Raw genomic sequence first — 23514 nt, forward strand, 5'->3', positions numbered from 1 at the left:
TATGACAGTTCATGCAAACAGAATAAAACAAATATTGCCATCATTGATAGAGAGCAATCAAACAGGCTTCATTAAAAACAGAAATACATATGACAATATAAAAAGAATTTTGTCCCTTATTGATTTCATAAACAAAACAAAAAATAAAATGAATGTCATTTGCTTAGATATTAACAGTGCATTTGATTTCATGAATTGGGATTACCTTTGGCTTGCACTGGTGGAGTATGGATTTTCGAAAAATTTTACCTCACTAATAAGGTCTTTTTATGATAAATCTTTAGCGTACATAAAAATAGGATTCTGTTTGTTGGAGTCTATTACCATTACAAAAGGTACAAAACAGGGTTTCCACATTCTCCTTTGTTATTCACATTAGTAATTGAACCATTAGCAAATTTCATACATGCAAACCCAAACATTCAAGGAATACAACTAGATAGTGACTTTGAGTTAAAGATTCAACTATTTTCAGATGACATTTTATTGACTTTAAAAGAAGATTAATAACACACTAAAAGAAATATGGAAAGCAACAAAACAGTTTAAGAAAATTGCTGGACTATCATTTAATGAAAATAAAACCAATATGTTACTAATAAATATGAATAAAAAAGCATTAAATAAAAATATCATAAATATCTATCTAGAAATGATACAATCAAATACTTAGGAGTTAAAATTACAAATGACATAGATACAACAGTGCAACTAAACTATAAATAGATTTTGGATAAATCAAATAACTCACACAAAAATGGAATACGCTATTTTTACTATGGAGGAAAGACTATATATAATTAAAATGATTATATTTCCCCAAATTCTGTATTTTATACAAGCTTGCTCACTACCTCCATGAAAATCATATTTAAAACAATTTGAAGGGTTAATAACAAAATTCTTATGGTACCCTAAAAAACCTAGAGTTGCCCTAAGACATCATTTTGACAAATGGGAAGAAGGTGGAATAGGCTTACCAGATTTAGAAGGATATATACAATCATCAGCTTTAAAAAGTTTCTGTATGGTTAAACAATGAATATACTTCCAAATGGAAACTAGCACATGAAAAAATCTGGTTTAAAACCACTCAAGATACAATAAATAAACATATGGAAATAGTACCAAATTGCTTACTTTGGTTATTGAAGGAATATATGGCAACAGGGAAATACAAAAACAGAAATTCTAAATACATTATATTATCAATACCCTAAAGTCTTTTATGCACTTTGTAAACAAAAATCCAGATATAAAAGCATGGTCTTTTTCATATTCCCAATAGCATATACACAAAATAATATTATAACTCAGGACTCAATAGCAGTTAAAACACTTAGTAAGTATGGTCTAATTTACTGGTATCAGTTGATAAACACTAATAAAGTACTAATGATAGAGCAAATTATTAGTGAGTTCAACCTTGAAAATAACAAGTGGTTAACACTGCAGAGATTAAGACAAACAGTTTTAAACCAACAGGGAATAATGCAGAAGTCTGTTAGGGAAAAGGTTCCTAAGTTCATAGAGCAATTAATAACACTGATGGAATTTCCCACAAATGAGAAAGTAATTTTATCAGTATTGTACAAATTAGTTAAAGAAACAAGAGTTCGTAATAAATAAAATAGATGGAAATACTATGAAACAGTTAATGGTAAAATGCCATATGATAAAGAAAAAAAAAATAATTCCTACATCTCCAAAACTAACATCTTTATCACTATATTGGCACATTTTCACATGGCAATTTATACATACTTAACACCAAACAAATTAGAACTAACATATAATAAAGAAAATAGATGTTGGAGGTGTAAATCACAATCAATAGCCAATTGGCAACACATGTTCTATGAATGCCATTTACTTAAACAGTATCGGGAAAGTATTAACTATTTGTTACAGGCACTGTTCACTGATAATTTCCAACTTACAAAATCTCTAGTTTTGTTGAATACACTTTTGCCATCTTGTGTTCCAAGGAAAAAATATGTAATTTTATGGACTCTCCTTGCTATTGCAGATGAAAAATAGCACACAGAACTGGAAAGCTGTAACTCCTCCCAATTTTAAACATTTCAAGAACATGGTTTTATCAGTCTGTCAGTTGGAATTGAAAACAATCAAGGAAAGAACAGAACGACCTACTTCCTTAAGCATTGCCTGGCAGAAAGTAAATCAAGTGCTGGAAACAGAAGACTCTAATACATTATAATATTATTCAAAGATATATTCAAGAAAACAAAGTTTTTCAAGTACTGACATCCTATGTAAATAGTTGGTTTTGTAATGTTTGTTTTTGGAATTGTTTCTCCACTTTAAGCTTTGACTTTGTAAATATTTATTTGATATACATACTGTATATATGTTTATATTTCTGACAATCAATAAAAATGTATCCATTAAAAAAGAAAATGCTTGCTAATGCAAAAACTAATATTCTAGCAAGATGCTAAGTATATACGAATAATATTTAAAACATGTCTCTAATGTTGGGTCTTAGCTGTGATTATTGAGTTAACAAGATGAGAGAGCAGAAAGTATGGTTACAGTCAGTTGTACATGTATGGGCCATTACTTATATATTTACTAATTTATCTGATTATAAGCAGACACCCAAGGTGTACATAATCATACAAGTAGCTGTAACTGATGGTCACATCTGTGTGTGTGTGTGTGTGTGTGTGTGTGTGTGTGTGTGTGTGTGTGTGTGTGTGTGTGTGTGTGTGTGTGTGTGTGTGTGTGTGTGTGTGTGTGTGTGTGTGTGTGTGTGTGTGTGTAGAAGGCATAGTTTTAACTGACCTTGATTTATGTCTCATATTTTTAGTTTGTTCCTCATAAAGTTTGTGGTTTTCAGGCATATTGTTGTGGATTGCAACCATTAAATAATAACAGACATGTACGTTTCACACTTCATATCCTTCAGAAAAATGCTTACTAATGCAACACCTTTATTCTAGGAACTTTTTAAGTACGTTAGAACAATGATTAAAAAATGCCTGAATTAGATCTTTGTCCTTGATTTTTTGGTTTGGAGGGCAGGAAAGTGATTCAAATGGGTAGCAAGTATGGCTCTGAATACTGTGAGAAGAAATACATTTGTGGGCCATTATTTATGCATCTATCCATTAATCTGATCACAACCAGACATGTGAGGTGTACTCAGTCATGTAAGTGGCTGTAAATGATGATCATCACATCTATGTGTGTGTATGTGTTTATATATGTGTACAGGGAGTGGTGTTGACATTGACCTAAGGCAGTGAAATTCACGCTATAATGCTAAGGCCCTACAAACCACGATAAATAGAACATGCCAGTATATTACATTGTGAGGCAGATGGAAACACCACTGCACAATCCTTTAAAAGCTAATTGGCTCTGTGTGACAACTAGATCTGTCTTTCTCTTAAACTCACTAGCCCTCAAACTCCTTACACTGCACCTATGGCCCTCTAATCACTGCAGATGTTGAATATAAAACCTTCAGCAACCTAATTTAGGTCAAGTAGTAGAGAGGTCATATTACTAGTCAGGCCACCTTTTATTAAAGAGCTTGATAAAAGAAATTCTTACCAAGGTTGCACCAGCAGCCAACTCATTCCCTTCAGACTTTAGGAAACTAAAGGAATACACTGAGTTCAGAAGACAACTACTTCACCACCCAAAAAAAGAATATAAAAGTAACCATTCATATAACAAAGGTTAATTGATCATACACCAAAAAAAGATGACCAATGAACACCTACATCTTTTAAATTCAAACACAGTTAAGAGAACAACTTTTAACTGTATGCATAATACATATGACTTTGTATAAAGCTAAAGCCTCTTCTCATACTGCAAAATAATACTTAGTTGCATTAAGAAACTCACCAAGTAAGATGGACTGGTTCAGTCACTTTGATGTATTGAAAGAAATAAGGAAAATACATGCAAAGATTGCTCTGTTTACAAGTATATGGATCATAGTCAGAAGCATGTTATTAATGGCCATCAGTTTAACTCCATCAATAATTGTAATTGTTACCAAGAAGCACTAGTTTTTGAAATGTACATGTGGGCTGCACTATATAGGACTGACAAGCAGTAAAGTAAAGAAGAGTATATGAGAGCACTTAAGGGATATTTGAAATTCTTGTCCTAACAGTCCAGTGGTCACCCACTTTCATTTGAAACATGCTGGAAAAATAGAAGGGGCCTATATATGTTATTATGCTTGCATGTCATAATACTTATAGTTGAATATAAATGATGTTTTATTATGTTTTATTATACAGAAAAGATGGGTTTATCTGTATTTATGATAAACTTTATGTTAAGTGACTTAATAATTAATTTATTTATTTTTATTTTATTTCATTTTGTTTATTGGGAAAGTCCATCTGGGCATAAGGAGCTTTTTCAGTGGAGGCCCAGGAAGGAAAGCTCCATAAACATAAAGTTAAAGAACAATAACATGTACTATCACATTTTCACATTTTATGCAAATGCTAAGACATTATATGAACATAATAATAATACATAAGACATTATACATTTGTATATAACAGTAAGATATAGTAATACAAGAAGGATCCCTAATGCACTTAATACATATTAGGAACAGTACACTGGAACAGTGTTTAAACAAAGCTATACTGAAGTGGTGCAAAAGAATTTTAAGCACAGCATTTATTGTAGTGATAATGCTAGTTGGCAATCTTATCCTGGAGTATAATATCAGCATAGCCAAGAGTTAAGGAGTTTTAGTTCATTTTTGAAGATGTTTAGTTTTTCAGTGAGTGTAATAGGGACTGGGAAGGAGTTCCAGGCTTTGAAGATATGGTTGGAATATAGGGTATCTCCAACTATGTTGCTGGACATTTGAATCATGAGGAGATGTTTATCACTGGAGTGGAGCTGTCAGTTGGAGGTATACCTTTGTAGCAAGGAGCCTGGGGCAGGGCACCTTTAGGGTGATGCACTACACTGTGTGTTACTTGTAGATGAGTGAGAGTGAGGTAGTGGGCCAGCTCTAACCAGGTGAAGTGCTTAAGGGCAATACAGTGATGAGAAGACTAAGCTTTATTAGATGCAAACTTGGCTATTTTATTGCTCTAATGTTCTCTTCTGTGTGGTCTGGAGGTTGGTGAAAATAGGTTAGGCATATAAGAGAGTGGGAAGAAAAAATAGGAGGAGGCAAGGATTGTCCTGTTACTTTTACTGAGATATTGTTTCTGTATAAGAAACCTGGCTCTTTATTTTTTATAGCTTGTTGAATATGCAAGTCAAATTATCAGTTATTGTCAATAGTGAAACTTAATGGTTTAGTTTTTGAGTTTTGGGGACTATTTCAGTTCTTGTGTTGTTGGTAAAGGTGGTTTTGAAATTAGTTTTGCAATTGGTTTTGGATTTAGGGGTGAAAAGGATGAGTTTTATCTTCTTTTGGATTCAAGATGAAGTCAGTTTTGGCCAGCAAGTTTTTATGGAGAAGAAGGTGCAGTGAGTGAATTGTTGAAGATGAGTAAGATTCTGGGCTGATAATGTAAGAGTAGAATTATTTATTATTTACTTATTTATTTATTTATTTATTTATCTATCTATCCTTTGTTGACCGTGTTAGTCCCACTAAATGGAAGGTCAGCCAACTTGTTTTCACCCCAGTTGCCAGTCTTACAGCACTTTGTATATTCAAGCAGTGTAACAACTGCCTGATGCTCACAGACAATGAACTACTGTTTTCCCCATCATAAACAACCTGTGAGAGATGCAAATACTTAACTAAGATGGAAGCATCACTCTCACAAAAAACACAGTCTGTGAGTACCACAAACCTCTACAGCACTCCAAACAAATACAATGGAACTTATCATATACTGAGGCTGTAAACAAAGTCATTGCCTAAGCCTCCAAGATCAAACAAGACTAGGTCTCAGCAGAAATTAATAAGCACAACACATACTGCCACATCCATAACCAAGAGTAACTACGAAAAAATCAACCCAAACCAAGTATCATTAAACTCACCAATAATAAAAATGTACTGGTGATCAGTGACTCCAAAGTAAGACAGACTATTCCCACAAGGCTGGAAAAAATAGTGTGACATTGGGTTGTCTTTCAGGTGTTAAGATCTCTGATATCTCAAGAGCCTTCAAGATCCTCAGGATGAGTAAGTATGACAACAACTTGGCGATGGTTTAAGTAGGTGTTAATATCCTGGCACTACAAGCCCCAAGGGATATGCACAGAGACATTTCTTAAGCTCCTGATGCAGGTCACAGATGCAGGAAAGCATCTGGGATTGAGCAGAATCCGACCTTCACCAAGAATGGTGCTGAGGTACAAGGAAAAGATCACTGGTTTTAAAAACTGGCTGAGTAACTGGTGTCATTTGAGGGGGATCCAGTATGTATCTGTATGGGGTGAGCTGATGTACAGCCATACTTGCTTTGCCAAGAACAGTTTGTATCTTGCATTCAGGGCTTTCAAGTACTGGCTTAAACCCTTGCTGCTCCCATAGTTACTTTTTTAAACTGAGTCCAGCTAATGGATCTTCCAACTTAAAAAATATAATAAACAAAGTACTGCATAATATCGGTGTGGTGCTTCTCAACTCTAGGAGTCTACACAACAAATTCCCTGACCTTGAAGCCCCCCCCCCACATTTGGAGCACATTCATGTGTGCATTATTACTGATGTCTGATTTAAAACTGCAGAAAGCACTGCCTCTGTATCAGGGTTTTGTGCCTACCACACCTTTAGACTCAATAGGACTGTGGTGGAACATCTATATTTCTTAAAGAGTATACTACCTCAAGGCAGATTTTTAGAGACCCACAAACAGAACTTATTAGGATTCAACTCACTCTAAATAAAACCAGCTACCAGATCATAACATGCTACAAAACCCACCTCAATGACCCCCAAAATCATGTTCATTTCTTAAATACATTGGAGGAACTTCAAATGCACACAAACTCCCTCATTCTGGGAACCTTTAACTTCTCATCAATAAACTGGGAGACCTAAACCTCAAATGTAGGTTATGCCCAAAAATTCCTTCATTTCACAAACAAGAATTCCCTCTATCAAATAGTCAAAGAGCCCCCTAAAGGGGAAAAATGTTCTTGACCTTGTCTTTACAAATATAGTATATAGGCAGTATCCCTCTGGTATACCTTTCCCAGTCAGGTTTGACCAGATATTGATTGCCTTCTCTTTCAAAATCACTAAACCAGCATATGAAAATATCACAGAATTTAAACAAATGAAACGTACAAACTTCCTACAATTCAATAATGAAGTCCCTAACTTCAAGTATAAGTGTAACTCCTAAAATGTTGACACGGCTAGTAGTTGTGTAAATAAATTCTATGCTCCCCTAGAAAACTGTATAAATCTGTCAGTCTACCAGACCTAAACAAACAAGGGAAGGGCAAGAACAAACCAGCTATATATATATATATATATATATATATATATATATATATATATATATATAAATAAACAATATAATGAAAAGTAAAATAGAAAAAAAAGACCAAAAAAATCAAGGTCAAAAGCAAAAGGCTATCCAAGATACTGAAAAATACCACAGGAAAACAAAGACTTACCGCGAATATAGGCTGACAATAATAGATGAGTATAATTACAAATCCTTCTTTAGTTACATCAGGAAGTTACAGAATAACTCCCAACATTGCTCAGAACTTATTCATAATGGCACTACCTACTTTAACCCAGTGAATATCGCAAATACATTAACAAGCAAATATATTGCAAATTTCACCCCAAAGATACCTATACACAGTTGACATATACCCCAGGTCCACCAACCCCTTATCATCACAAAAGAACACTTGTTATTAAGTACTCTCCAAAATAATAAAAAATGAATCTTCTATGGAACCTGGTAACATACTAACCTGCCTACTGACCATCACTAAATATACATTAGTGGACCCACTCCTACAACTATTCAGCTTGAGCTTATCACTTGCATTGTCCCTAGGGTTTGGTAAACCGCAGTTGTGATAGCATTTCAAAAGAGCAGCCTCACTGTGGACTCCAGGAATTACATTCTTTTCAGCCTAATGAGTGTTATCTGCAAGGCCATGGAATGGGTCATAATAGACCTGATAAATTATGACATAAAAAATATTATAATACTTGACCCTCAGCAGTTTGACTTTGCTAAGAGTTGATCCAATCTAATGAATCTGGTAATTATTTTGAGAAGGTAATGCAAGCCATGAGCAGTGGTGATACTGTCCATAGAGCGTATCTTAACCTCCCTATGGCATTTGACTCCATATCACATGGCAACATTATCAGCAAGCTAAATGCATTCCAAATTAATCCCCATGTAGATAACTAATTGTCTGAGGGGCAGAACTCGCATCATGAGAGTGGCAGGGGTGTCCTCAGAAAGCATGAAATTAACCAGTTGAGTACCCCAGGGATTCTTGCTGGGACCACTGCTGTTTAGCATATACTTCTCTAATCTCTAAGTTTGTTGATGATTATGAACTGAACATTATACTTAAATATGCAAAAGCTGTACTGTGAATTTACACATGTTAATAGCCAGTGCTCTGAAAATAGGTTAAATATAAATGCTAAAAAAATGCAGTATTGTTGCATTAAGAAAACAAACCCTCCACCCAGCTTATTGTATAAAAGCACCTCACTCCAAAATGAAGATTTTGTGAGAGACATTGGAACAAGGGGAGATTATTTTCTTTCCACTAGTCATCATATTGCAATGGTGGTCAGGAAATCTATTTATCTGGCGCAGGTGATCATAAAGGAGATTTTGTCTAGATATGAAGAAGTTCTTATGACTCTATATTCTGCAATGATCAGACCAATCATTAAATACATTGTCCCTTTTGGAACTTTCTTACTAAACAATCAAACAAATAATTGACTGGTAGTGTTTCATAATATGATCATATCTAGTTGCATGTCCAACAAGGAGGCCGCCATTTAGGATGTTCACTTCAACAGGAACAAATGATATGTTATAAATACCCTTAGCCCTGTTTAACCTAATTAATATGTCCATAAATTTCACAGAGATGGGCATAACACTGTCAACATCCCCTTACAAATTACACTGAGGGACATATCTGTTTTGTACACAACAGTCATCAATATTTAGGATTTAAAATTTTTTGAGGCAGTAAGCAAGAGGCTATACATGATTACAAATAGTGTTATTAAGGCAGTAAAAATGAATCTGTGCTCTACTTACTCCCATCCTAATCAATTCTTTATAACAACAGTGGCCAATATGGTTATGGTCCCTTTCTGGCTAGTTTGTCAAGCATTTAGGCATGCAAGAGATATACATTATTTTACTATTTAACTAAACAACAACAGGTGAGCTGGGTGTGGAAATGGTTTATTTATGGTTCTGACCTGGGACAGCATAGGTCATAGTACAGGAACAAGAATGAGAGAGAGAAAACATATGTATCCACAATAATAAATACTTAAATCGAATGTACAAAGACTTTAGAGGACTGCTGTAATACCTGCATATGAATCTTAACACAACAAAAGTTAGAGAAATAATCATGTAGCTTCTTTCTTTTTGTTGACACGGAGTTATTTCAATCGCTTTCTCATGTTTTAATTGAATTTTTCTTTCTTTTTTTTTTTTTGCACTAAGACTGCTTTTTCCTCTTTTGTCCCTCCCCCTTCAAGCTACCTTGCACCTTTGCTAAGCCATCAGTTTTGGCTTTGACTGTCCCAGCTGCTTTATTGCATGTGAAATAACAACATTAATTGTTGCTTTCTACAGAAATGGGTCTCCTGCATAACTTAGCAGGTGGAACAGTGAAGACAGACATCTGAAAATACAACTTTCTAGCAGATGAACCAAATTTAGTAGACCCTGTTAACCACCAATAATGACACATGCAGGAAATGACATCAGATTCTCTCCAAAAGGAATACCAGTTCTATTGCACATTAACAGCTAGTTAGCACAAAGCAGGAAGGAGGAAACCACAAGTGCAGGTTGCTGGAAATTCTCAATATTTTTCACTTTTTTTTCTCACTGTGAAAGAGACATCTACTGCATACATACGCTTAACTCAAGTCTAACTATCACTGATACACACACACACACACACACACACACACACACACACACACACACTTGCAAGCATGCACATAATCACACACAAACACACACACACACACACACACACACACACACACACACACACACACACACACACACACACACATATATATATATGTACAGGTGTGTGTAAAGCTATTATGGTCCGAGACTAGTAAAACTTTGCATTTTTGTATTTACCAAGAGTGAAAGTGGCTGCATAATGTGACAATCACAAGTGCAAAGGAGAGATGGTGCACGGTTCTCAGCATGTTCCTGAAGCAGTAAGATGAGAAAAGCTGCCAGCACCCTTAAAGGGCCCACTATACATTTTAAACCTATTTTTTGACCAGATGACGGGATGGAAATAGGAGTATAGGACAGAAGGAAAAAGGGATGCAAGTAGAGTGAGGCACACAAAAGAAACAGGTAAGAAATTAATTTGATGAGTGAAGGCAAGGAAGGGTAATATTTTTTGTGGGACAGGTGCCCATTTTCTGTTTTCAAAGAAGAATAGGTGGGGAAAGGTATAAGGGAAGGTGAAGGTATGGATTTTTAAGAGGGTGAAGGTAGGTAGCAAGGGTAGACACACAATCACATAAAGCAAGACTGACAGGCAAGGTACTGACACAAGTAGAGAGGGGGAAGGACAGTAGAGTTAGAGACATCAGACAAACAAAGGGAAGGCAATGGTGATGGGGAGGACTGGCAGAAAATAGGAAGGTAAGGACACAAAAGGGAGGGAAACATCATGATGGGGATAGGGATGGTATGTTTCCCAAACTGCCTAGCCAATGACATTCTCAGTAAGAAGTCAGACACCCCTATGTGTTCCTTCACCACTGGATCCTGGCTGTGATGGAGCTGCCAGTGCAGGGCAGGGATGCAACTCTGCCAGTCACAACAGGAGTCTTTTCAGGTGGCTGATGCATGCATCTATATGCCGGTTCACCAGCTTCCCCACCACATCCACCAGCTGCCTGTGGGTGACAAAAGCATCACACCCGGTGGAGCCACAGGTATGAACAACAGCAATCCAGCTGGTGAAGCCCTACAAGAGCAGAGGTGGATGGCATCTCAGGTTCCCCTTGTGAAGGTACCAGGGAGCCCATCCTAGCTGCCACAGTGGCAGATGTACTGTCTGGTGTTGCTGAGAATTGGTGGGACCAGACGTATCCACAGGCTCTGTTGTGGCAGCTACTGTGCAGAAATGGAAAATATAAAGAGAGAAATAACATAAAAGAGCAAAATAAATGAAAAATTAAAGACTGTGACAACGAGGGATGGAGGGGAGAAACAGAAAGATGTTGCATGAAATAAAGTCTGAACTGCACCTATATTTCACTAATGCTAAAACAAACCTCAAGTGAACAGCACAGCTGTCTAACACACACTGAGTGATATGTTGCGATGTGCAATGATATTCATTCTGAAGTATTGTTAAACTGCTTATCTTCTCACAACAATTAGTTATTTCACACTGAGAAGGTTTGTGGTCTACACTCTCATGGGAGTATTCTTCTGAACTGCTGCTTTTTTAAACTGTGTTTTGCTGTTGTGACTGTGATTTTCTGCTCTTTGAATTTCTAGTACTTCTGCATTTTATAGTATATGCTAGATTCAGACTTGATGACTCTAGACTGTTTGGTATCACTTAAGCACTAAAACCAACTGTCTTACATTAAGAAGGCCCCCCTGCAAACTTGTTGCAGAAGTATGCAGCCTAGTACATCTGAGATGGAGATTGCTGGAATAAGGCTCAGTCTTGGGCTTTCCCATTGGTTATTTTGTTTTAAAATCATTTAACTTCACTTGTATTTAAACCTCATGTTTGCACATAGCTGCACATTACACAACAGGGTTTAGCACAGCTCTGTATAGCTGTGCATATAAGCAACTGCCTGAAAAGACAATTTTCCCTAGATATCTGCAAGGGAGCCCACCTAAGCTCCACTGCTTCACTGTGCACAACACAGTTGCACACTGCTGCCCTGTGAACAATTTAGTTGTGCATTGTGAAGCACTGATGCAGTTTTCTGCCCCTAGCCCTTCATAGAATAACTGCTTTTTGTTAGTCTTACAGCAAAACCTGGTCCATCTAGCTCACTCCCCACTAGATATACAGTATATACCTGCCATAATGGATGGACAGTTTCCCACAATTTCATCAGCCAGCCTGATAGACATGGGTATCCTGAGGCAATGTAGCAATTGCCTCATGTATACTGATAACCAATTACTCCTAAAACAAATACAACATATGAGAGATGTAGCTATACTATGAATTTGGAATCAGTTCTCTCACATAACAACAAACTAGATATCAAATAGGTCACCAGCACACACACTTCGCCTCTTGCAAATAACAAGCTCAGAACACATAAACCCACATACCCGGAGGTACTAACTAGAAGCTTACCTAAAGATCAGAGCCCTCCCAAGTGCAAATGTACTTCACACACTGCAGACCCAACAGAATCCACTACACATAATAATACACACAACAGTGTCTCAGCCAATAAGCCCCTAAGGCAAAACACCTCAAAGCCAAATGTCTATGGTCATAGGCAACTCCACAGTGAGACACACAGATGTCCCCTCACCACGCTGGACAAGGAGAATGTCACGGTCAGCTGCCTGTCAGGTGCCAGTATCTGTCAGATCATGCACACACTCAAGTCTCTCAACAGCAAGAACCATTATGACTGTCATAGTCCATGTTGGAGTGAATGACTTGAGACGTACCTCACTGGACTATATGAAGAGAGACATGACTGAGCTCTCAGATTATGTGTCTCAGGCAGGTATGTTCCTAGCCCTAAGCAACATCCTACCTTCACCCAGGATGATGCCTCAATATAAACAAAAATATGATTGACTTCACAAATTGGCTTAGCTTCTGCTGTCAATCCAGGGGGCTCCAGTATCTGTCAGCCTAGGATGCTGCTTTGCCATAGATGGTCTTCATCTGTTGCCTCTTGGATTTTGGTTACTGGCAAAGGTAGTTGCCTCCTCCATAGTGCCTTTTTTAGGCAATGTCACAACAACAAAATTCACAATGTAAAAAGATTCACTACAAACAAACTCAAGGTTATACTGCTTAATGCTAGGAGTCTAAATCGGAAACTGCCCTCACTGGAAGCACTCCTTACCTTGGAAGATGCAGATGTCTGTGCAGTCACAAAGACATGGTTCAAGGCCACAGAGAGCACCCCAGCCATGCAACGCTACAATGCCTTCCATACATTCAGACCTCAAAACAAGCATGAAAGAACCAAAGTTGGAAGTGTACCCATCTTCATTAAAGACATATACACTGCAAGACTGGTCAAACAATACTACTCCCTAGAGCTACTCCATGTCCAACTAACTGTAGGTAAAACCCCCTTCTATATCATTGTTAGCTATAGTTCCCCCACCACGAACCATGAGGACCACTCTGCCTACTTAGACCCACTTGAATCACTCACTATACAGCCAAACACGTTGTCCATGGGTGATTTCAACTATTCTTCCATCGAGTGGGAATCATACATCAGCACAAACATGCTGACCCTAAGGTTTCTGGACTTTGTTAATACAAATACTGTGGAACAGATAGTCTGCACCCCCACAGGGGGCTCGAATGTTCTAGACTTTGTACTCACCAACATATGAGGTCTCTGCACAACTCCCTCTGTGTTGCCCACCATAGTAAGGTCTGATCTTAAATCAGTCTTGTTCGAAGTAACAATCATACCTGACCCCCCCCCCCAAAGAGAAAAAAGGATGAAAAAATTCTCCAAAGCAAACTATAGCCTCATAAGCAATGGCATAAATAGTTTCTAACCCCCTGCTACCACTGTCAACAGTGACTCCTATACAGTGGTGTACACAAATGCCCTGTATAAACACCTATATAAATGTATAGACTCGGCTGTACCTGAATGGATCAAAACAAGGTCCTCACAAAAAACAAGCCACCCTGGTGGACATCAAGCATAAATAGGCTATACAACAAGAGGAAGAAACTAATGTCTAAGAACAAGACGGAACTGACCCAGCAGAGGAAGGACACCCTCCACAGCTTGAACAAGCAAATTAGATATCTTGTAAAGTCCTCTAAAGACAATTATGAAGCTAAACTAGCATCCCTAGGTAAGGATAATCACAAGGCATTCTTTAGCTACATCAGAAATCTAAAAGGGAAGGCCCAGCTTTGCGCTGAATTACTAGTGGATGGTACCACTCATACTGACTCTGAGGACATCACCAACCTGCTAGCAGACAGATTTGGTATAAACTTCACCCCCCTGTCCCCACCAGACATACCCCAAAGCATGCCTGTTACCAGTCCTCTACCTAGTATCTCCAAAGAGCAGGTCATAACTGCACTCTCCATGGCCAAATACACAACCTCTGTGGGACTAGATAATATCTCAAGCTGCCTACTAAATGGTCTCAAACAGGACCCAGAGGAACCACTTTGCACTCTCTTCAACCACAGTCTAAAGTAGTTGCTTTGTCCCAGCAGAGTGGAAAACAGCAACAGTAATTCCCTTGCACAAAGGGAGTGCATCAACTGACCCTGGGAACTATAGACCCATAAGCCTAACCAGCCTTATCTGCCAGGCCATGGAGAGAATCATCATGGACCTTATCAACAAAGACATAGATGACCTTCAAACTCTTGACCCCACCCAATTTGGCTTTGTTAAGGGTAGACCATGTTTATTAAACCTGGTGGACTTCTTTGAAAATTTCACCAAAGCCCTGGATGAAGGCAAAACAGCACATACAGCCTATCTTGACTTAACCAAGGTTTTTGACACAATCCTCCACTCAGACATCATTGAGAAACTCACACAGCTGGGAATTAACCCATATGCCACTAGATGGGTAGTCAACTGTCTCACCGGCAGAACACTTACAGTCAGAGTTGGGCTGGGGATTCCACCTCTTCCAGCAGACCAGTTACCAGGGGCATACCACAAAGATCTATGCTAGGCCCCATACAATTTGGAATCTATTTCTCAGAAGTCCAGCCGAAAATAGGTAGTCTGTGGCTTGGCAAGTTTGCTGATGACTGCAAACTGAGTCCCCTAATGATGTTGACATACTACAGAAAGGGCTTACACAGACAGACAGATGATTGGTGTCAAAGTCATTGGCTTAAACTAAATGCAAAAAAATGCATTATTATCCCATTCAGCAAAGGGGAAGTCCCTACAAATTACAACCCCTTAGCTCAAACCCTGTGTTGAGAGATTTTGGAACACAGGTTGAGAGCAACCTTAACTTCGATCACCATGTGTCCACAGTGGTAAGGAAGACCTTCTACATTGCATGTCTCATAATTAAGGGCATTGCATCCAGAGTAAAGATGTTATAACTTCCCTGCACTCAGCTCTCTTCAGACCACTAATAGAGTAGAATGCTCCTTTCTGTATGTACCTCACCAGACACCTGCAGCAGCTGGAGAAACCTCAGAGGTTTCTTACCAAGAAATTTCAGGGCCTTCAACACATGACCCATATGGACAGACTGAAGGCCCTGCCACTGTACTCCGTATCTTAGAGGCTGCTGAGACGTGACTTGTGCCTGGCCTACAGAGCAGTCTCAGACCCTGCCCTAATGGAAATGCTGTACATCCACAAGTCAAATGGGACAAGATTCACTCACTCTAGGGATCTTAACCTAGCCTGTGACATTAACAGGACAAGCTGGAGAGACAGATATGTGTCCCAGAAATTGCCACTCCTCTGGAACGAATTCCCAATTCACGTAAAACACAGCTCCTAAATGACCCTATTTAAGCATAACTTAGACAACTGGATGGGAGACTGGGGTGTCATCTATGTCCCTCTTGGATAAGGGCAGTCAGTGCTGATCATAAACCCATGTTGCAAATATAGACCATACAACTTGGCCTATAAGAGAACAGGGGTATAACATGGCTAGGCTTAAATAGACACTAGGGTCAATAGCCTAGTAACCTCATATGAACCTATATCTGTAAAGTATATTCTATGAATTATTTCTATTTATATTGCTAATGATATATCTATCTATCTATATATATATATATATATATATATATATATATATATATATATATATATATATATATATATATATATGTGTGTGTGTGTGGTTTGGAGAAAAGAAATGTATTGCATGGTGTACTTCCCCCTATTCCTGGAAAGGTCCTGCATTCTCCTCCAGAGTAGGAGACTGTTCTCTGTAATAACTTTCTGAGCAGTGGATAAAGGTGACACACTATTAACTTATTGCCCCAAGCAGGGCATTTTTATTAACCTAATGCAGTTAATATGGAAGAAACAAACAAACAAAATAACTCTATAACAACTTCACTGAATACTTACAGTACATCTCAGGTGCCCACACTTCTTCCCACCAGCCAAGAATGTCTGGATGACACCTCCGCAGCTCATTATAGTGGTGCCTGCACTTTTGGCCAGAGTGAGGTACACCTGTGACATCACCAACAGCCCTGGCAAAACAGTGCCAGGCATTACCCTTATTCTGGGGACCCCATTTGAGTCCCCAAACAGGTGATCCTCAGTGGTCCCTACACAGTAAGTATAGGAAGACTTGAGACTCCTTAGAGTACCACTGGGGTGCTTTGACAGAACCAGTACCACTGGCAACCATGGTCATACTTCAAGTCTCATACCAGAGAATCATGCCTGACATATAGTGGTCATGCTATTTCACATTTTGTCATCACAGGGAACTTTGGTGGAGTGTGCGACAGTCTATGCCAGTATTATGGTCAAATGTATCAGAAAGATGACATAAATGGCAGAATGTGTATACAGTATATGCATGCAACTGAATGTTTGGGGCAACATTACTCTTTAGCACCACCATTGACTGTATAATATGTAATGTCCCTGCTTGTGCCATTAACCTGCCAACACATGGTTAGAGTGCACCACAGGTCCCTACGTGTGTGCATGACCCTGGGAAAGCCTCTTAACATGACTATGGCTATAGCTGCAATATGTAGATTGAGAGATTCAGTAAGATTCTTGAGGTGAGCCCTCATCTGCATAATCATAATGCTCAGTGGCCTGAATGTATGCTTTAAATCCAAATGACTACATACAGCATCATCGCACTATGGAAGTAAATCTGGAGCACCATCACTGACACTCGCTACACCTGTGGGAAAGATACTTATGAAGGAGGAGAGTAGCATCACTGCTTTTGTGAGCTAGATACTACCTTTTACTTAGTATTACTTTTACCACACTCTCTCCCAAATGTGTTTCTTGTACAAATGTTGTAAGAATGTGTGCTTTGAAAGTCTTGCTACTCTTTTTAACATAATTGTTGCAGTAGTAAGGGAATGCAAAGCAGGTATATAAGAAATCTAGTGGGAATGGTAACTACAGACACTCATTTTAGGAAATAAGTAAGTCAGCATCTAAAAGTACCATGCCAATAATTATGAGTGTGTAAAGTGACATTATATTATGTAGAGCAAGAGCTTGTGCAGGTGTAAAGAACAGGATCTGCTGTTGTAGGACTGGAGTTCAGTTTACCTCTGACTGTAGAATATACAGGTGGGACATGCATAACTTAGGTCAATCAGCAAGTCTCAGCAATGAATATACTGTGCTATCTAGCTTTGTACATTTTTTGGGGGTGGGGGGAGTGAGTGGATTGGGGAATCAGGAACACTCTCATAGCTGCTGTACTATAGCTGAACATATTCTCCATATCATTGGATGGTGCACACTCGCAGGCAATGCACTGCTAATGATTTCAGTGCCACTTGGTGGGTTCCTTGAGGGCTGAGATGGCCTGCATAGTTGGTATACAGAGTGAGAGTAACTTGCCTGTCTATAGTTTGTCGCTGTGTGTAGTTGGAAAGGGGTGTTGGGGGGTTGTTGATCTCATGAGGGGCAATGGCTGTGCCATATACTCAAGTACACCAGTCTCTTAACCTATTACTTGTAATTATAAGTATGGCAGTGACACATTCTAAATAGTGAACTGCAGATGGTGTCACACAAGAGGCAATGTTTATTGTTATATTCACATGGTTTATTCTTTGCCCATGCATCATCATGCCTGGCAGAGGAAAGGCACACAGATGCAAGTTTTCTCTTTTTTAATTTCTCCAGGTCTTTTGGGTTTCTAATACCATGATGGTAATGGACACCATTCCTGTGTCAAAGTATGATTAAAGTTGATGAATTTAGTATTTTTCCAATCTTTGATGTTACCACAAATGCTCTTCGCAGCACCCGCAGTGTGCCCAGTATCGATCGACTCCTTTTGCAATTCATAAGGAGTTACATATATCGGGAACATATCTAAGTATAATTGTAAATTAATTTTTATAAGACTTGTTGCTCCTACTACTATTGGAACTGTCTAGGTATCCTTCTTTCACATTGCCCTCATTTCTGCCTCCAAATCCTGGTATTTTATGACTTTGTGTCTCTCTGTACATAAGACACTGTAGTCACTGGGTGTAGTCATTTCAATGGTGAATGCTACTTTTGTCTTCTTTTGATGGACTACTATCTCTGGATTTCTCACATCTATTTTTAAAATGCTGATAATGGGTGGTCCCATGTGATATAAACTTCATCATTTTCTATAATGGTCTGTGGCTCATGTTTCCAATGTTTTTCAATTACTTCAACATCATAATGTTTGCAGAATCCCCAATGCAACAGTCTTATTGGTTCATATGTTCATAGGTAGGTACTAGGCTATCGGCCCTAGGGCCTATACAAGCCCAGCCAAAAAGGTACCCTGGCTTTTGCCACCCAAGAAAATTATTTTCCTGTGCCACTGTCGAGCAGAGCCACAGAAGTGATCCCCGGGGTGAATTTCCTATTTCCCATCCAATCATCAAGAGTTTTCTTGAAGAGTGCTGATGAGGAGCTTTGTTTGATATAGATAGGTAGTTTATTCCAGAGTATGGGAAGTCTCTGGGACAGGAATCTATCCCTCCAGCATGTTCTGTTTATTGTGGTGACAAGGTTTAGGTCCCTAGAGTGTGTAGCTTGGAGGGATTGGGATTTCTTTAACTGGAGCATGTCCATGAGCTCTGTGTTTGACATAGCTTTGTATGAAAGGCAGAGATCACCTCCGAGTAGGCGATATGCGACAGAGGAAAGCTGGAGTCTTTTGAGACGGTCTGCATAGGGCATCTGTTTAAGGCTGGTAATCCTGTTTGTGAGGTATTTCTGAGGCCTTTCCAGTTCTTGTAGATGTCTTGTGAGGTACATACCAAAAGGGGCGTTATACTCTATAATGGGTCTAATGAGTGATGAGTAGAGGGGAACAATGACCTCTTTTTTTCTGTATGAGAAACCTTTTGTGATGAGGTGTGCCACGTAGAAGGATTTCCTGACTACTGTGGTGATGTGATTATCAAAGGAGAGACTACTGAACACCTGTGTCCCAAGGTCTCTTATCACACTTTCGGTGTTAAGTATACTACCGCCTATGTTGTAGTTCATGGGTACAGAATTTTTACAAAAGGGGATGACAATGCACTTTTTGGCATTGAGCTTGAGGCCATGGCTTTGACACCAGGCATCTGTCTCAGTGAGGCCCTTTTGTAGGATGTCCACATCATTAGGAGTTTCGATTATGGCTCCTAGTTTGCAGTCATCTGTGAACTTCATTAACTAAAGACCTTCTGTGTTAGCCTGTACTTCAGAGAAGTAGATACCAAACAGGAGAGGACCCAAGACTGAGCCCTGTGGTACTCCACTTGTCACTGGTCTGAAGTCGGATTTGGAGTCTGCTACTTTCACAGTGTGGGTTCTGTCAGTGAGCCAGTTGGCAACCCATCTTGTGACATAGGGATTTATACCTAGTTTAGTGAGTTTATCTATAATTCCAGAGTGGTATTGAAAGCCTTGGCAAGATCTAGCTAGGCTGTGTGAACCACCTTACCCTCATCTATGGCTTTGGTGACTGCTTCAAAGAAGTCTATCAGGTTTAGGAGACATGATCTGCCTTTTACAAACCCGAACTTGGTGGGGTCCAGAGTTTGGAGATTACCAATGTCTTTGTTTATATGTTCCATGATGATACATTCCATGGTCTTGCAGACCAGGCTCATCAGGCTAATGGGGAGGAATTTCCTGGTGTCCGTGGTGGCTCCCCCTTGTGGAGTGGGATAACCGTTGCTGTGCACCATTCAGCAGGCATAAAGCCTGAGGTGAGGCTATGACTGAACATGATACTTAGGTGGGGTGCCAGTTCATTCTGTAGTTCATGTAGAACGCAGCCTGGGATGTTGTCTGGTCCCATGGATGCTGTGTTCTTGGCTTTGGAGAGTGTGGTTTTTACCTGTGCAGCCGTGATTACAGGAACTTTGCATTCTTCCGGTATAGAGATGGGCCCATTAGGAGGTGAGAGGGGGGTAAAGTTAGCACTGAACCTATCTGCCAGGATGTTGGCAATATCAGTTGGGTCTGTATATTTAGTACCATTGTGCTGTAACTCAGAGCAGATCTGAGTGTTGCCATTGAGATTCTTGACATAGCTATAGAATGCTTTGTGGTTGTCTTTAAAATCAGTGGCGATTTTGTTTTTGTAACTAGCTTTGGAGGATTTTATGAGGGATCGCAGCTTCTTACTGAGGCTGACCAGTAAGCTCCTCCACTCATGGGATTTTACTCTCTTTTGGAACAGTTTCTTCCTTCTGTTGTACAGTTTGTTTATGGCAGGGACCACCAGATTGACTTCCTTTTTTAGAGGATAGCATCTTGGTTCTGCTTGGGATAGAATGATTCATGCAGTCGTGTAAGTGCTTATAAAGTGCAATTTAACCAGTCATAACTGTATTGTCCATCTGCATGGGTGTCATGAAGTTCGCCACTTCTGTCTTAAGAAGCATGAAGTTGGCTTTGGAGAAATATTTTACTGCGGTTTTCTTGATGGGTGTGGGGGTGGGGGCAGGATGTGGATATCTAGGGTGATTAGCTTATGGTCAGATTGGACCAATGAGGGGTTGACTTCAGGTGTGGAACATCGGTCACTCATGTTGGTAATGACTAGATCTAGGATAGTGTTGCCCCTGGTGGGGTGTGGATAAGTTGATCCAAGGCATTGGAGTTTATGAATTCCAGAAAGCGTTGAGCAAAGGAGTTGGTACATGAGTAGTTTTCCCAGTTAATGGTGGGGTAGTTGAAATTGCCCATTATTAGGGTGTTTGGATGAACCCTAATATTTTCCAGTACATCAAGAAAAGAGGAGTGGGAATCCTGGGGCATGGTGGGGATCTGTAGCAAGCTACAATTTGGATTGCAGTTTTGCCCAGAGTTAGTTGCACTTGGATAACCTCAGATGCATTATGCTGAGCAACTAGCCTGGAGGTGTGGATATCCTTAATGAATATGGACACACCTCTACCTTTGGTGTTCCGGTCCAGGTTACATGGCTGAAAAGTGTGGTATGAGTTATAGCCTGGTATTGCAGGAGTGCTCTCTGGAGCCTTGAACCAGGTCTCAGTCACTGCACAGATATCGATGTTCTCCATTTTAAGGGGTGCCTCGAGTGACTGCATTTTGAGATTTAGACTTCTAGCATTGAGTAGAATCACCCTCAGTTTTTGCTTGCCTGTTCCTGTTACGGTGGTGAATTTGTCATTTGAACCTTGCCTAAAAAAGGCACTATAGGGGTGGCAAGAACCTTAGCCAGTATCTGGAATCCTAGGGGTGACAGGTGCAGGCCATCTCTGGCAAAGCATTGTGGTCTGTCGACCATGTCATCCCAGGCAGACAGATACTGGAGCCCTTTAGAATGTCTTGCCACATTATTATGCCTTTCAGTATACATTCCTTCTGCCATTAGTATATTACAACCAGCAACAAGATGTGTGACTGTTTCCAATTCTGTTTTAAAAAAAACTACATTTGTCTGTTTATCCCACATGTTCAATGAACTTTGTAAAGCAACATGTACATAGTCCATTATCTTGGGCCGTCAATATTAACCTTTCGTCTTTTAGGTTGAATTCACACCTCCTTAACCGTTCCTGTGTTCAGTCCTGATCAACATGAGGCATTTCCAAGAGTTTTCTATACTTGAAAATATATTTATGCATTTTCCACATTTTTTGCCTTCTCATCTGATCCTTCACCTTATATTCTTTCTTTTGTTATTTTGGCACATTCAGTTGCTGCCTGTTTTTTTATCTACTTCTTGTTTGACTTCCATTCCCCCTTGACATATGCTTTTGCTAAACTAAGCAATGAAGTCATCGTGGACTTATTCTCCTCATGTTTTAAAGCTTTCACTACGTTTGGGTCTTGTGATGTCAGCAGATATGTATGTAGTTATGTAATTAAATAAAAACCAAACACAAACGTAAAGTCACCAATTTGATAGACACAAAAAATGAAAATGTCTTACAAGAATATATATAGAGTGAAACTGTGCATATATAAACAAAAATCATGCAGTCAAAGACATTAAAATATATATTAATGCATGTATGTATTATTAAAATGTTTAAAATGATATTTAGATCACAGTTGCTTTTGCCTTAACTATATGAAGAATAGCTATACTATCATTTAGGCCTGGTGGATGCATAGCATTTAACCTAAATTGCCACATGGTCTCAAGGTTTGGTTGAAGTATGCTTTTACATCAAAGATATAAATAATTGACTTTCTTTCATTTTTTATTCTTATTTTAATGTGATGATGTCATTAAATGTGGATTGGTCAGTTGTCAGGGGAGTATGGTATTTAAAAGATGTGTGTATTACCCAACGTTACTGTGATGAAGCCATTCTCATGGTGAAAGCGCTTACTTATGTTTGTGTCAGCTTTTGCTTTGTTGGAAGACCTGGTAGTTCTGTAATTCCAGATCTATACATGTAATCAGTTTCGAGGGGGCCCATGCCTCTTTCAGAATGGGGAATATATAGACTTGGTCTACATTGATTTTTATAAATAATTTGATAAGCAAGAAGCATCCTTCTTCTTTTCCTGTCGAACCAATCCAACACCTTTTGGGGCCAGTCAGTCACTCCAAAACTGTAAGTTAGGACAGGAACAGCAATTTGGTTTATAGCTTGGACTTTGTTCCTGGATGTCAGTGCTGTTATCAATATTAATTTTTAGTCTTCTAAAATATTCCTTACTAAGTTTTTTCACATTTGTTCATGTTTTATTGTTGATCCTTAATAAATTCCCAAATATTTATACACTCATTCTTGCTCAAGTTTTTATATATCACATTCCTGTCCCAGGCTGATTTTTTTTTGGTGCTGCAGCTTTCCTGCTTTAAAGGTTGCTTTTGCACATTTATCAAGACCAAATGGCATTCATATATCATCTGAAAAAGTTTTGGCCACTTGAATTTGTGCTTTCAGTTCCTTGTCTGATGAACTATACAG

Source organism: Protopterus annectens, chromosome 4.part0 (genome assembly GCF_019279795.1).
Source record: "Protopterus annectens isolate FY-2018-M chromosome 4.part0, PAN1.0, whole genome shotgun sequence".
Taxonomy (NCBI): Eukaryota; Metazoa; Chordata; order Ceratodontiformes; family Protopteridae; genus Protopterus; species Protopterus annectens.